The sequence below is a fragment of the Gymnoscopelus braueri genome (assembly GCF_963280865.1).
Source record: "Gymnoscopelus braueri genome assembly, chromosome: 17".
Lineage (NCBI taxonomy): Eukaryota > Metazoa > Chordata > Actinopteri > Myctophiformes > Myctophidae > Gymnoscopelus > Gymnoscopelus braueri.
This window is the reverse complement of record NC_137617.1, coordinates 47,649,499-47,660,182: the sequence shown is the minus strand read 5'-3', so window position 1 is coordinate 47,660,182 and position 10,684 is coordinate 47,649,499.

Here is a 10,684-nt window from a genome sequence, read left to right as displayed (position 1 = left end):
GCGTGCGTGCGTGCGTGCGTGTGTGTGTGCGCGGGCGGGCGGACGGACGGGCGGGCGGGCGGGCGGGCGGGCGACGCGTGCATGTGTGCGTGAGTGCGTATCTCTGTGTGTGTGTGGGGGGGGGGTTGTCTCTGAGGACATTATTACCAACTGTTTGATCTCAGTAAGGGCTACTGCTAGTGATACAGATCACCACTTATCACCAGCTAATGCACGGAGGGGTCTTGTAATGTTACAACAGCAAAAACAACAACAACACTGGACTGGTTTAACACTACTGTACATCGCTAGACACGACAGGATTGTTGATCTATTAGTTAAGGACGTAAGTTCATTATGTTTCATCATCTGCCAAAATGTATAAGCACTCTTGTGTTTCAACTGCCATGCTCAAACTGTGCAATAATGAAAATGATGCCTTTTCAGATGTTACAGCTAATATACCAGATGTTGTTGTTGTTGATAAAGACAGTAGAGAAGAGACCATTTTAGAAGTAGGTTGTACATTCGACCACAGTCTGGAAGAGGCATTCCTTACCAAGGTGCAACAGTACCAATGTCTTTGTCTCTGTCACATCTCATGGCACATTACATATTGAGCAGGTCAAGACCATATTCAATTTACAGAGATGCAACAATTACCCTACTTTTGGACATTCTAGTAACCACAAGTAGGCCTGCATTCTGGGAGCTAGTGCAGTGTTCTAGTGGGGTAATTAGCTCAAGATACTACATTTTGAGGCCACAGTATTGCCCTGATCAAAGCAATGTTGATTTTGTTGACTAAAACAATGACGAAACATTTTGTCGACTTCCTTTTTTCACTGAAGAAAACAGTCAAAGTAAAAACTAATGACTAAAACTACGACTATGACAAAAAAATATTAGTGAGGGACTAGTGGACAAGAGATCCAGTAGAACTAAAAGACAAGTAATTGTCTCCGCCAGGCCGAAAGGCATGGCGAGAGAGTATGTTTTACCCCCTGTCCGTCCGTCCGTCCGTCCGTGTGTCCGTGTGTGTGTGTGTGTGTGTGTGTGTGTGTGTGTGTGTCCGTCCTTCTGTCTGCGACCAGCTAATCTCCGCCACCGTTGGCCGGGTCGCTGTGAAACTGTGCACACACACTCCCTGGATACCACAGCAGAACCTCTGCCCCACATTTTTCAGATCAGCCCGTCATAGCGCCACCATGAGGCCGACTTTTGCAAAACACATTTTTTGCTATTACTCCTACAGATTTTGTCCAAAAAACATGCAAATCGGTACACAGTATCTCTATAGCCATGTGATCAACACGGATCTGTCCGATTTCCCATATTCCATCCTCATTGGCTAAGGTTGGCTTCCAAAGTTTGCAGGATTGGTCCGTTTTGAACAAAATGCCTCAAATCATGAACGCAGTGTGCGATTTCCGTGAAAATTTGCACGCACATTCCCACTAGGCCGCGGAAGAAATGCCCCCCTTTTCACATTGCCCTGTTATAGCGCCACCAGCAGGTCTACTTTAGCAAAACAAATGTTTGCAACAAAATGCCTCAAATCATGAATGCATGCACATTCCCACTAAGCCGAGGAAGAAATGGCACCCTTTTCACATTGGCCTATTATAGCGCCACCAGGAGGCCACAATAACGTACCTGACCTGGCGGAGACCTGTGCTCCGAGGAGCACTTTTTCTAGTTTTATGTTTGGTTGCGCTCGGGTGTTGCGCTCTGAAAATAGCAGATCTACAAGCTCACAACGTGTCGTGCTGCGACACATTGTGAGCTTGTAGATCTGCTATTTTCAGCATGTAACAAGAGTAAAATCCTCCATTACGACGCCATCAAGGCACCGCCAAAATACATTTTAGTCGACTAAATCAACTGTAGATTTAGATTTAGACTATGACTAAAACTAAATCAAAATGTGCTGTCAAAATCAACACTGAGCAATGGTCACAGAGTTATGGTCATTTGAGGTAGACATTGCTGTAACACTGCTGTAGCACCCCGCCCATATCTGTGCACTTTAGGTTTGTTGGTGCATGTGACTATATTCTCATGCCAGACCCCTGAACAGTGTTTGTGCCTATAGTTTGATTCATGCGGATTGGAGCACCGGACGGTGCACCTGTGGCCCCTTGAAGCCCCTGATGGGGTCCCTGGGGACTCACACGTGGCCCACGGTGGGGCAATAATCGTCATGGCAGACCCCTGAACAGTGTTTGTGCCACATTTGATGTGGATTGGGGCATCAGTGGCGCCTGGCGCCTCGGGGTCTTCTCTATAGGTACAAGTGGTCAAGATACAAGTGGTCCCTGGTGTGACTGTTCTCATGGCAGACCCCTGGACAGTGTCTGTGCCAAGTTTGGTGCATATTGGAGCAACGGTGCGCCTGTTTGATTGATTTATTGAATACTTTATTTAGAAGTGTGCAAAGAAAAAGCACATGTTTACATGAAGTACAGTTTACAATACAAGGTCAAATGGGTTCGCCCAGGAAAGCCGCAATGACTTGTTTCAAATGGCCGATCTACCTGCGATCGTGATGCGATGCGACGCATTGTGAGCTTGTAGATCTGCTATTTTCAAACATTGTAGTACTTTTACTTTTGGTACTTTAAGTACATTTAGATGTTGTGTCTTGTCTTATGAACAAATCAATAAAAATGAATATACAAAAAGTACATTTCGATGCCAATGTTCGAGACCTGTATTATTTTAGGGGAATCGCAGTGACACAGGAGAATCAATCGTCCTCCTGGCCCAACTTTAGCAATCAAAGGCACTTGATCACTTGGAACCCCATTTATTTTGCTGTTGTCTAATCTGATCTATAGAGTGACGTCCCAATCCCATCCCAATACTTCAATCAGGAAAGCATGGATATGTTTAGTGTGTTTGTGTCTACCTTCCCATAATAATCTCAAGACAGATTCAGAGCTCCGCAGCTGAATCTGTCGGGAGCTCCTGTTACAATGTGTATAGTTAGGAATGTAAACAAAGACACATGGACCAGAAGTGGAGGGCTGAGGGTGCTGTTTTTTCCACTTTTTTTTTTGACAATGGGTTCCCAGATTGACCTTCTCACAACAGACCAGTTGTCAGTTGCCTGCAACTTTGACACAAATATCACTCATGGGTCTGGGCTGGCCTTTGAACAATCTACTTTTCCCCTTTTAACATTTTCACACAATTATACATGTATACACTTTGCATAAACGGTAAAGAGACACAAACAGAGTATGACCAGTAGGGGGCAGCACTACTGCGTGCAATGCACCATCTCTCTACAGCAGATGACTTATATTCATTGGAATGCCATCTGAGGGCAGCATTCCATTTCATTGGTTTCTATCTGCATCTCTACAGGCAGCAGGGGGGGGGGGTGTTCTCGGTTCAGAAGATGGAGGGTATGGGGGGCTTTCAGGTAGGAACTGCTTGATATGGAATGTGAGAAGATGGAGTAAGGCCCTCACCTTCACTTAATGCGGCCCACAGGTTAATTTCAGAATACTGATATATTATTGATTTCAGCTGTTACAATTCCAAACATGCAATCATGACCCGCTTTAATTACTGTAGTATAGTTATATTATTAGTTTAATGACTTTTTTATGTCCAATGTATTTGTATTTAAGTTCATAAAGTTAACTTAAGTATAACTAAATGCATTTGAAATTAAATAAAAAAATTACTTTTCCGGATTCCAATTGAAAAATACCAAAAAAGAATTCCAATCTACAAGTTCAAAACACGTCACGATGCGACACGTTTTGAGCTTGTAGATAAGCTATTTTTGCTACGTTTGTGTGACATACTAAAAAAACAGTTAAAATATGGAGCTAAGAGGTTTCTGCCCGACAGCAACAATATGCAATGTGTCCCTCTGGAGTGAGTGTGGAAATATAGTGGCCCTCTATATTATCAAAGTTGCATCACCCCTGATCTGGGGTGTAGGGGCTTGGGTATGAGAGCTTTCAGGTATGGAAGGGGCCAAATGTCTGAAGGATGTTATTTTTATTTTTTTTCTGCTCAAATGTAAAGTATATGATCGTTGTCAAAGTGAAGCATCTATACTATTACATTTTGGCACTGCTACTTTTATTCAAGTAAAAAAAAGATACCTGTTCCACCAGTACTGGGGACCAGAGTGATGAAGACAAAATGTCCAGCCTCGATGTACAGAACTTGACCCATTATTGGCCTCATCACCACACACCCTCCAGCACATACCCTCAATAAAATAATTAACCAGATGAACCGCTATTCTGGGCATGTCATAACAGGCAAACACTTCAATTGTATAATTTTCTATAGGAAAATGTAAGAAAAAAAAACATATTAATAAAATTAAATCAAATATATATATATATATATATTTTTTAAACACGGCCCCTCACATTAGTAGGACAATACCAGTCACCAGAACCAAGGACATGAGTTTTCAGTGAATCTATCATGGTTAAAATGGAGTTTGAAGTTACAATGGGTTTGTATAGGACGGGGGCGTGTCTGATAGAAATCCATATCAAATGAATCAAGCAACTGTCTGGGGTGCTCACACAAGCCAGAGTAGACGTTAAAATGACCCCAAACATGTTTGAAAGTGTAATATCCCTTCTCGTGTTTAAACAGTTTAAACAACCACTATTCCAGGTAATCACAGTAGGCCTGCCGTTACCTGTCGGCCCGGCCTATCCTCACAGCACCTCTGAGGGAGGGATGATCCTGGGCAGAGTGTCATATGCACTTTCCTGTTTTCCTTCTTTAGCTTTCTGTTACTTCCTCTTTCACTGCGTACAGTCTTGGATTTTATTGTTACTGTATGGACAGTGAATGTGTAGCTGCAGAGAGGTTGAGGATTCTACAAAAAGACACTTATTTGTATGTGTAGGGTTGGTCTACTTGACAGAGGACCAGCTCTGCTATTCTCAAACACAGTCATCAGTTGAGTGAGCTCAATCGGTCCGTCTTTGGCATGGGGCCTGGGAAGGTGTTCCTGATTGTGGGTAAGTCTATATCCACACTGGTGGAACTAAGTAACTATAAGTACTTTTACTCAAGTAATGCACTTCAGAGCAATGTCAAAGTACTTTTACTTTACTTGAGTATTTCTGTGTTTTAATACTTTATGCTTTTAATCCATTATATCTCAGAGGCAAATATTGTACTTTTTTTTACTCCACTACAATTATTTGAATACTTTGCGGATTTAGATTATTATTACAAAACCTACATGAACCATTTAAGCCTATTTTATACTTGGTGATTTGAAGATGGCAGATCTACAAGCTCACATTGCAACACATGAGCTTGTAGATCTGTTTGTTTTTGTATTGCAAAATTTTGCAAAAAGAATGTGTGAAATGGGACATTCTGCATGAGTAGCCTACTTTTACGTTTGGTACTGTAAATACAGTATATTTGATGCCAATACTGTTGTACTTGTATTCAAGTAACATTTTGAATGTAGGCCCTTTACTTGTAATAGAGTATTTCTACATTGTGGTATTGCTACTTTTACTTAGGCCTAAGTACAAAAAATATATATCTGAGTACCTCTTCCACCAGTGCTGGGGACCAGAGTGATGAAGACAAGCCTCGATGTACAGAACTGGACCCATTATTGTCCTCATCACCACACACCCTCCAGCACATACCCTCAATAAAATAATTAACCACATGAACCCCTATTCTGGGCATGTGATAACAGGCAAACACTTAAATTAAAGGAAAATTAAAGAACATTTTTTTATAATAACATTATATACAAACACGGCCCCCTCACGTATTAGAAGGACAATATCAGTCACCAGAACCAAGGACATGAGTTTTCAGTGAATCTATCATGGTTAAAATGGAGTTTGACGTTACAATGGGTTTGTATAGGACGGGGGCGTGTCTGATAGAAATCCATATCAAATGAATCAAGCAACTGTCTGGGGTGCTCACACAAGCCAGAGTAGACGTTAAAATGACCCCAAACATGTTTGAAAGTGTAATATCCCTTCTCGTGTTTAAACAGTTTAAACAACCACTATTCCAGGTAATCCTACACAAACAGTAGGCCTGCCGTTACCTGTCGGCCCGGCCTATCCTCACAGCACCTCTGAGGGAGGGATGATCCTGGGCAGAGTGCCATATTATGCACTTTCCTGTTTTCCTTCTTTGGCTTTCAGTTACTTCCTCTTTCACTGCGTACAGTCTTGGATTTTATTGTTACTGTATGGACAGTGAATGTGTAGCTGCAGAGAGAACCAAGGACATTAGTTTTCAGTGAATCTATTATGGTTAAAATGGAGTTTGGAGTTACAATGGGTTTGTATAGGACGGGGGCCTGTCTGATCAAATTCATATCAAATGAATGGCAGGTGGCAGTCCTGAGACAGGCATTAAATGTGGCATGGGTCAAGTATGTTCCATGTTTGGGATTTCAATAATTGGGTCTTATCAGTACAGACAGTGCTTCCATCTTACATTGCAGGAGCAAAATGGCCATTTAGCTGTAGAGGTGAAAGAGTATGTATGATACTTCATATGGTTATTATTATTATAGACAGATGGCTTTTCAAAGGACAGTGTTACTTGAGCACAGGAAGAGATTAAGTTCTACCGGCTAAACTTGTTTTGTGTTAGTCAACTTTAATAGTTGTAGCTTCCATTAAGGCATACATGGGCAACTGGCGGCCCCGGGGGCCACATGTGACCCCCACCTTCACTTAATGCGGCCCGCAGGTTAATATCAGAACACTGATATATTATTGATTTCAGCTGTTACAATTCTAAACATGCAAACATGACCCACTTTAATTACTTCAGTGTAAATTAGTAGCTAGACTAGTATTCAAATTGTATTCTATTTTTTATGTCCAATGTATTTGTATTCAAGTTCATAAAGTTAACATAAGTGTAACTAAATGCATTTGAAATTACATTTCAAAACTCATCAGGATACCAATTCAATACAAAATTCTGGATTCCAATTCAAAAATAGCAGATCTACAAGCTCAAAACGCGTCGCACTGCGACGCGTTTTGAGCTTGTAGATATGCTATTTTTGCTACTTTAGTGTGACATAGACTGGCGAAAAAAGTTAAAATACGGAGAGACAGTAAATGCAATGTGTCCCTCTGGAGTGAGTGTGGAAATATAGTGGCCCTCTCCTTCATCAAAGTTGCCCAACCCTGCATTAAGGTGAGGTTGATGAGAACGTCTAAGGTATGCTGAATGGAACAAAGGAAAATGACTTGAGAGTCAAAACAGATAATTATGTACAGTACACGATGAGTGATTCATGAAGGGCATGACAGGATTGAAAGGAATGCAGTGTCACAATAGTTTGATGCAAAAGTGCCTAACTTTGATCAGAGGTGAGAAGGAGGTCTGATGGTGAGGCTGTGGATCAAGGGTTTCCATGGATTGTGATTGCGGAGTGTTATTATGGTTATTATTGGTATTATTGGACATTTTGAAACGCTTTCTCTAAACTGACATAAATCAACTTTACTTTTTGATATTTTCAGGGAGTCTCGTTGTCTTGTTGTCCTCATGTGATGCAATCATGTCCCGTACATGATTGCATCACAACATACAATACCACAAATCTCCTGCTACATATTAATGAGCATGTCATCCCGACACTTTATGAGTCACCAACATGATTCAATTGTGTATGTTAGAATATGATTTTACATTATAATGAAAAAGTATAGGCGATAGTTTAGGTGCTTTCGCATTAAACTATTGTGACACTGCATTCAATTTAAATCCTGGCATGCCCGTCATTAAAGGTTTAATGACATTCACTTTTACACCACATTCAAAGTCTTTGTCCTGGTCCTTCAAAAGTGTAAAAAAAAGTTTTAAGTGAAAATTCCATTCCAGTGATCAATGGCAGGTGTTTTTCTCTCACATTTCTAAAGCCTTTTCAACTGCAATGAAAAAAGAAATATTTGCCTGCGGGTGTCGCTGGTGAGGGATTTTGCCTGTCAATCATCGCCTCTGCTCCGCCCCCCCCAAAGGAAAGGATAGGGGAGGGGAGGGGCGAGGAGGAGAGTGGGCGGGATTAATCGACAGTGACCTCACTGTCGAAGGGCCAAGCTCAGATTACTTTTCAGCCTAATTATTCAGAAAACCCCAGACCACAGAAAATCCACTGAATGTTCTAAGTTCAGTTTTTTTGGGTGTAATTGAGGTCATAAAACCCCAAATAAAACATTGAAAATAAAAAAAGTGAAAATGAATGTCATGATACCTTTAATCACTCATCATGTAGGCCTACATATATGTTTTGTCTCTCAAGTTTCCTTGCTCCAGTGTTTCATTTGCATTTCTATCCTTGACGTTTCTGTGAGAAGCATTTAACATGTACATTAATTATTACGTCTAACAAATCACATGTAGCTTGTAGGGTGTGTCTTTTGTTGTTACATTTGCATGCCTTGGACTTTCTCATCAACAAAGAATGCCTGATCACCGTAATGGAATCCACAACTATTGAAGCTACCTTGCCAAAAGAAACAAATGGTTTAGCTGGTAGAACTTGATCTCCTTCTGTCCTCAAATAACACTGACCTTTGAAAAGCAAGCCATCTCTTTAACTCATTCCCTGCCTAGAATGTAAAAAACGTAATTATATCCAATTACCAATTCTGCCAAGAACGTAAAAAACGTATTTTTTTCAAAAAAAAAATTACCCAAAGACCAAGGAGATATGATTTTTCGAGGATCTAGACTCCCATCCACTTCCTTGTTAACTTAAAACTTAAAAATTCTGTATCTCGGCTCCTGAGTACTTATTTTTTTTCAATGAAAAATCTCTGGCAGTGGGCAAACGCGGCCAGAAATAGTTCAGGCAGTGAATGAGTTCATAGCCATAGTATAATACTCACCCACTCACCTTTGCAGCTAAGTGGTCCTTTTGCGACGGAAGCACTGTCTGTACTGATTAGACTATCACTTATCATTATTATTTGTTTGGTCGTTAAGTGACTCGTAGTTAATGCAGACATACTATTGTTTTTAAATGTGCAGCACATTGGAATAGACCCTATGACACATCAGGAGTCCATTAGTACACATTCAGGGCTAGGCCACTGTGTTTTTGGTAAGATGGTTATATTGCATGTCCGTGGCAGAAATGAAATATGAATGAAAATGTCCATCACAAGCTGCCATGGTGATGACACAATGCATAACTGAACAGTGAGATGGCTGTAAAACACACCGTCCCTGCATGCAATAAGCTACATAAGGAAGGGGGGGGGGCTGTCACTCAGACTCCGAGTGACCAATGGAGAGGTGTCTTACATCTTTCAGCGTAGGACCCGCCTTCTGACCTTTCACCCCTCATACAAAAAAATCATAGAGAGAGAAGAAAAGAATGGAGAAGGAGAAGACTAGGAGTTTTGAGAAAGAAGGCTTTTGCAATCGCAAAAAATAACTTTCATTCGCAAACGCGATTTTGTTTTTTAAATGTAATTACATTTGTATTAACATAACACATTTGAATTACACACATTTTAGTGTGTATTTTGTTTTATCTAGCTTAAAAAGTTTTACTCTTGAGTTCTAAAAGTGTATTTTCTTTCAAATATGTTTTTTTGATTCATATATGTTTTTTGATTGCTGTTTTAATTAGTTTTCATTCATTTTCAATTATTTTCGGTCGTGAAGAAAATGATATATATTTTTTCTCTCTCAAAGTCTTTTGTTTGGTTAAAGACACAAATGTAACTCCATAATCCTCTGTGTTGCCCACAGAGAGTGAAAAACAGAGAAGGTAGAACACAGTAAAAAATCCTCAGTGTTTAATTTAACTCCGTGGCTGCCACACTGTCCTAAATGACAGCGGAGCCGCGGAGCGTGAGATGGGGAGCACCTACTTTTAGTTTATCAAGTACTTACAATGTACAACATTTGGGGGTTCTTTTTGATATTGTGTTCTATAAACAATACATAAATATGTATATAAAAAAAGGAAAATGTAAATTGTGGCTTGGTGGGTTACCCCCCAGCCTAATGGCAGCTGCACCTGTGTGTGTGTGTGTGTGTGTGTGTGTGTGTGTGTGTGTGTGTGTGTGTGTGTGTGTGTGTGTGTGTGTGTGTGTGTGTGTGTGTGTGTGTGTGTGTGGTGCAGTATGTATCAGTTATCGCAGAGCTGTTCTGTTGTTGTAGTAACACCAAGACACATTCCTAGCAACGATTTGTTGTTTAGCAATTCACTTTTCAGATTCTAATTTGAACATATTGTTCAAATTCCATACACCTTTGACTATTATGATAGTATTCACTTTATGCTGAGCATTGATGTGCATACTGTACTGGTTGTTGCTGTATCCTTTGGATTCTATAGTCATATTATGTTGTTTTGATAAAAATTACATTGTAATTTAAGACGGATAGTTTGACAAAAAAAGAGGCACGCACAGATTTATACAAAAGAGTGCTAAAAGGGTAACCCACACCCTCAGGGCTCGTTTCCATGAATTAGGTCCTGTGTATTCCCAAGAGAGAGAGTGAGAGAGAGAGAGAGAGAGAGAGAGAGAGAGAGAGAGAGAGAGAGAGAGAGAGAGAGAGAGAGAGAGCGATAGAGAGAGAGAGAGAGAGAGAGAAATAGAGAGAGAAAGAGAAATAGAGAGAGAGAGAGTGAGAGTGAGAGTGAGAGAGAGATAAATAGAGAGAAAGAGAAATAAAATAGAGA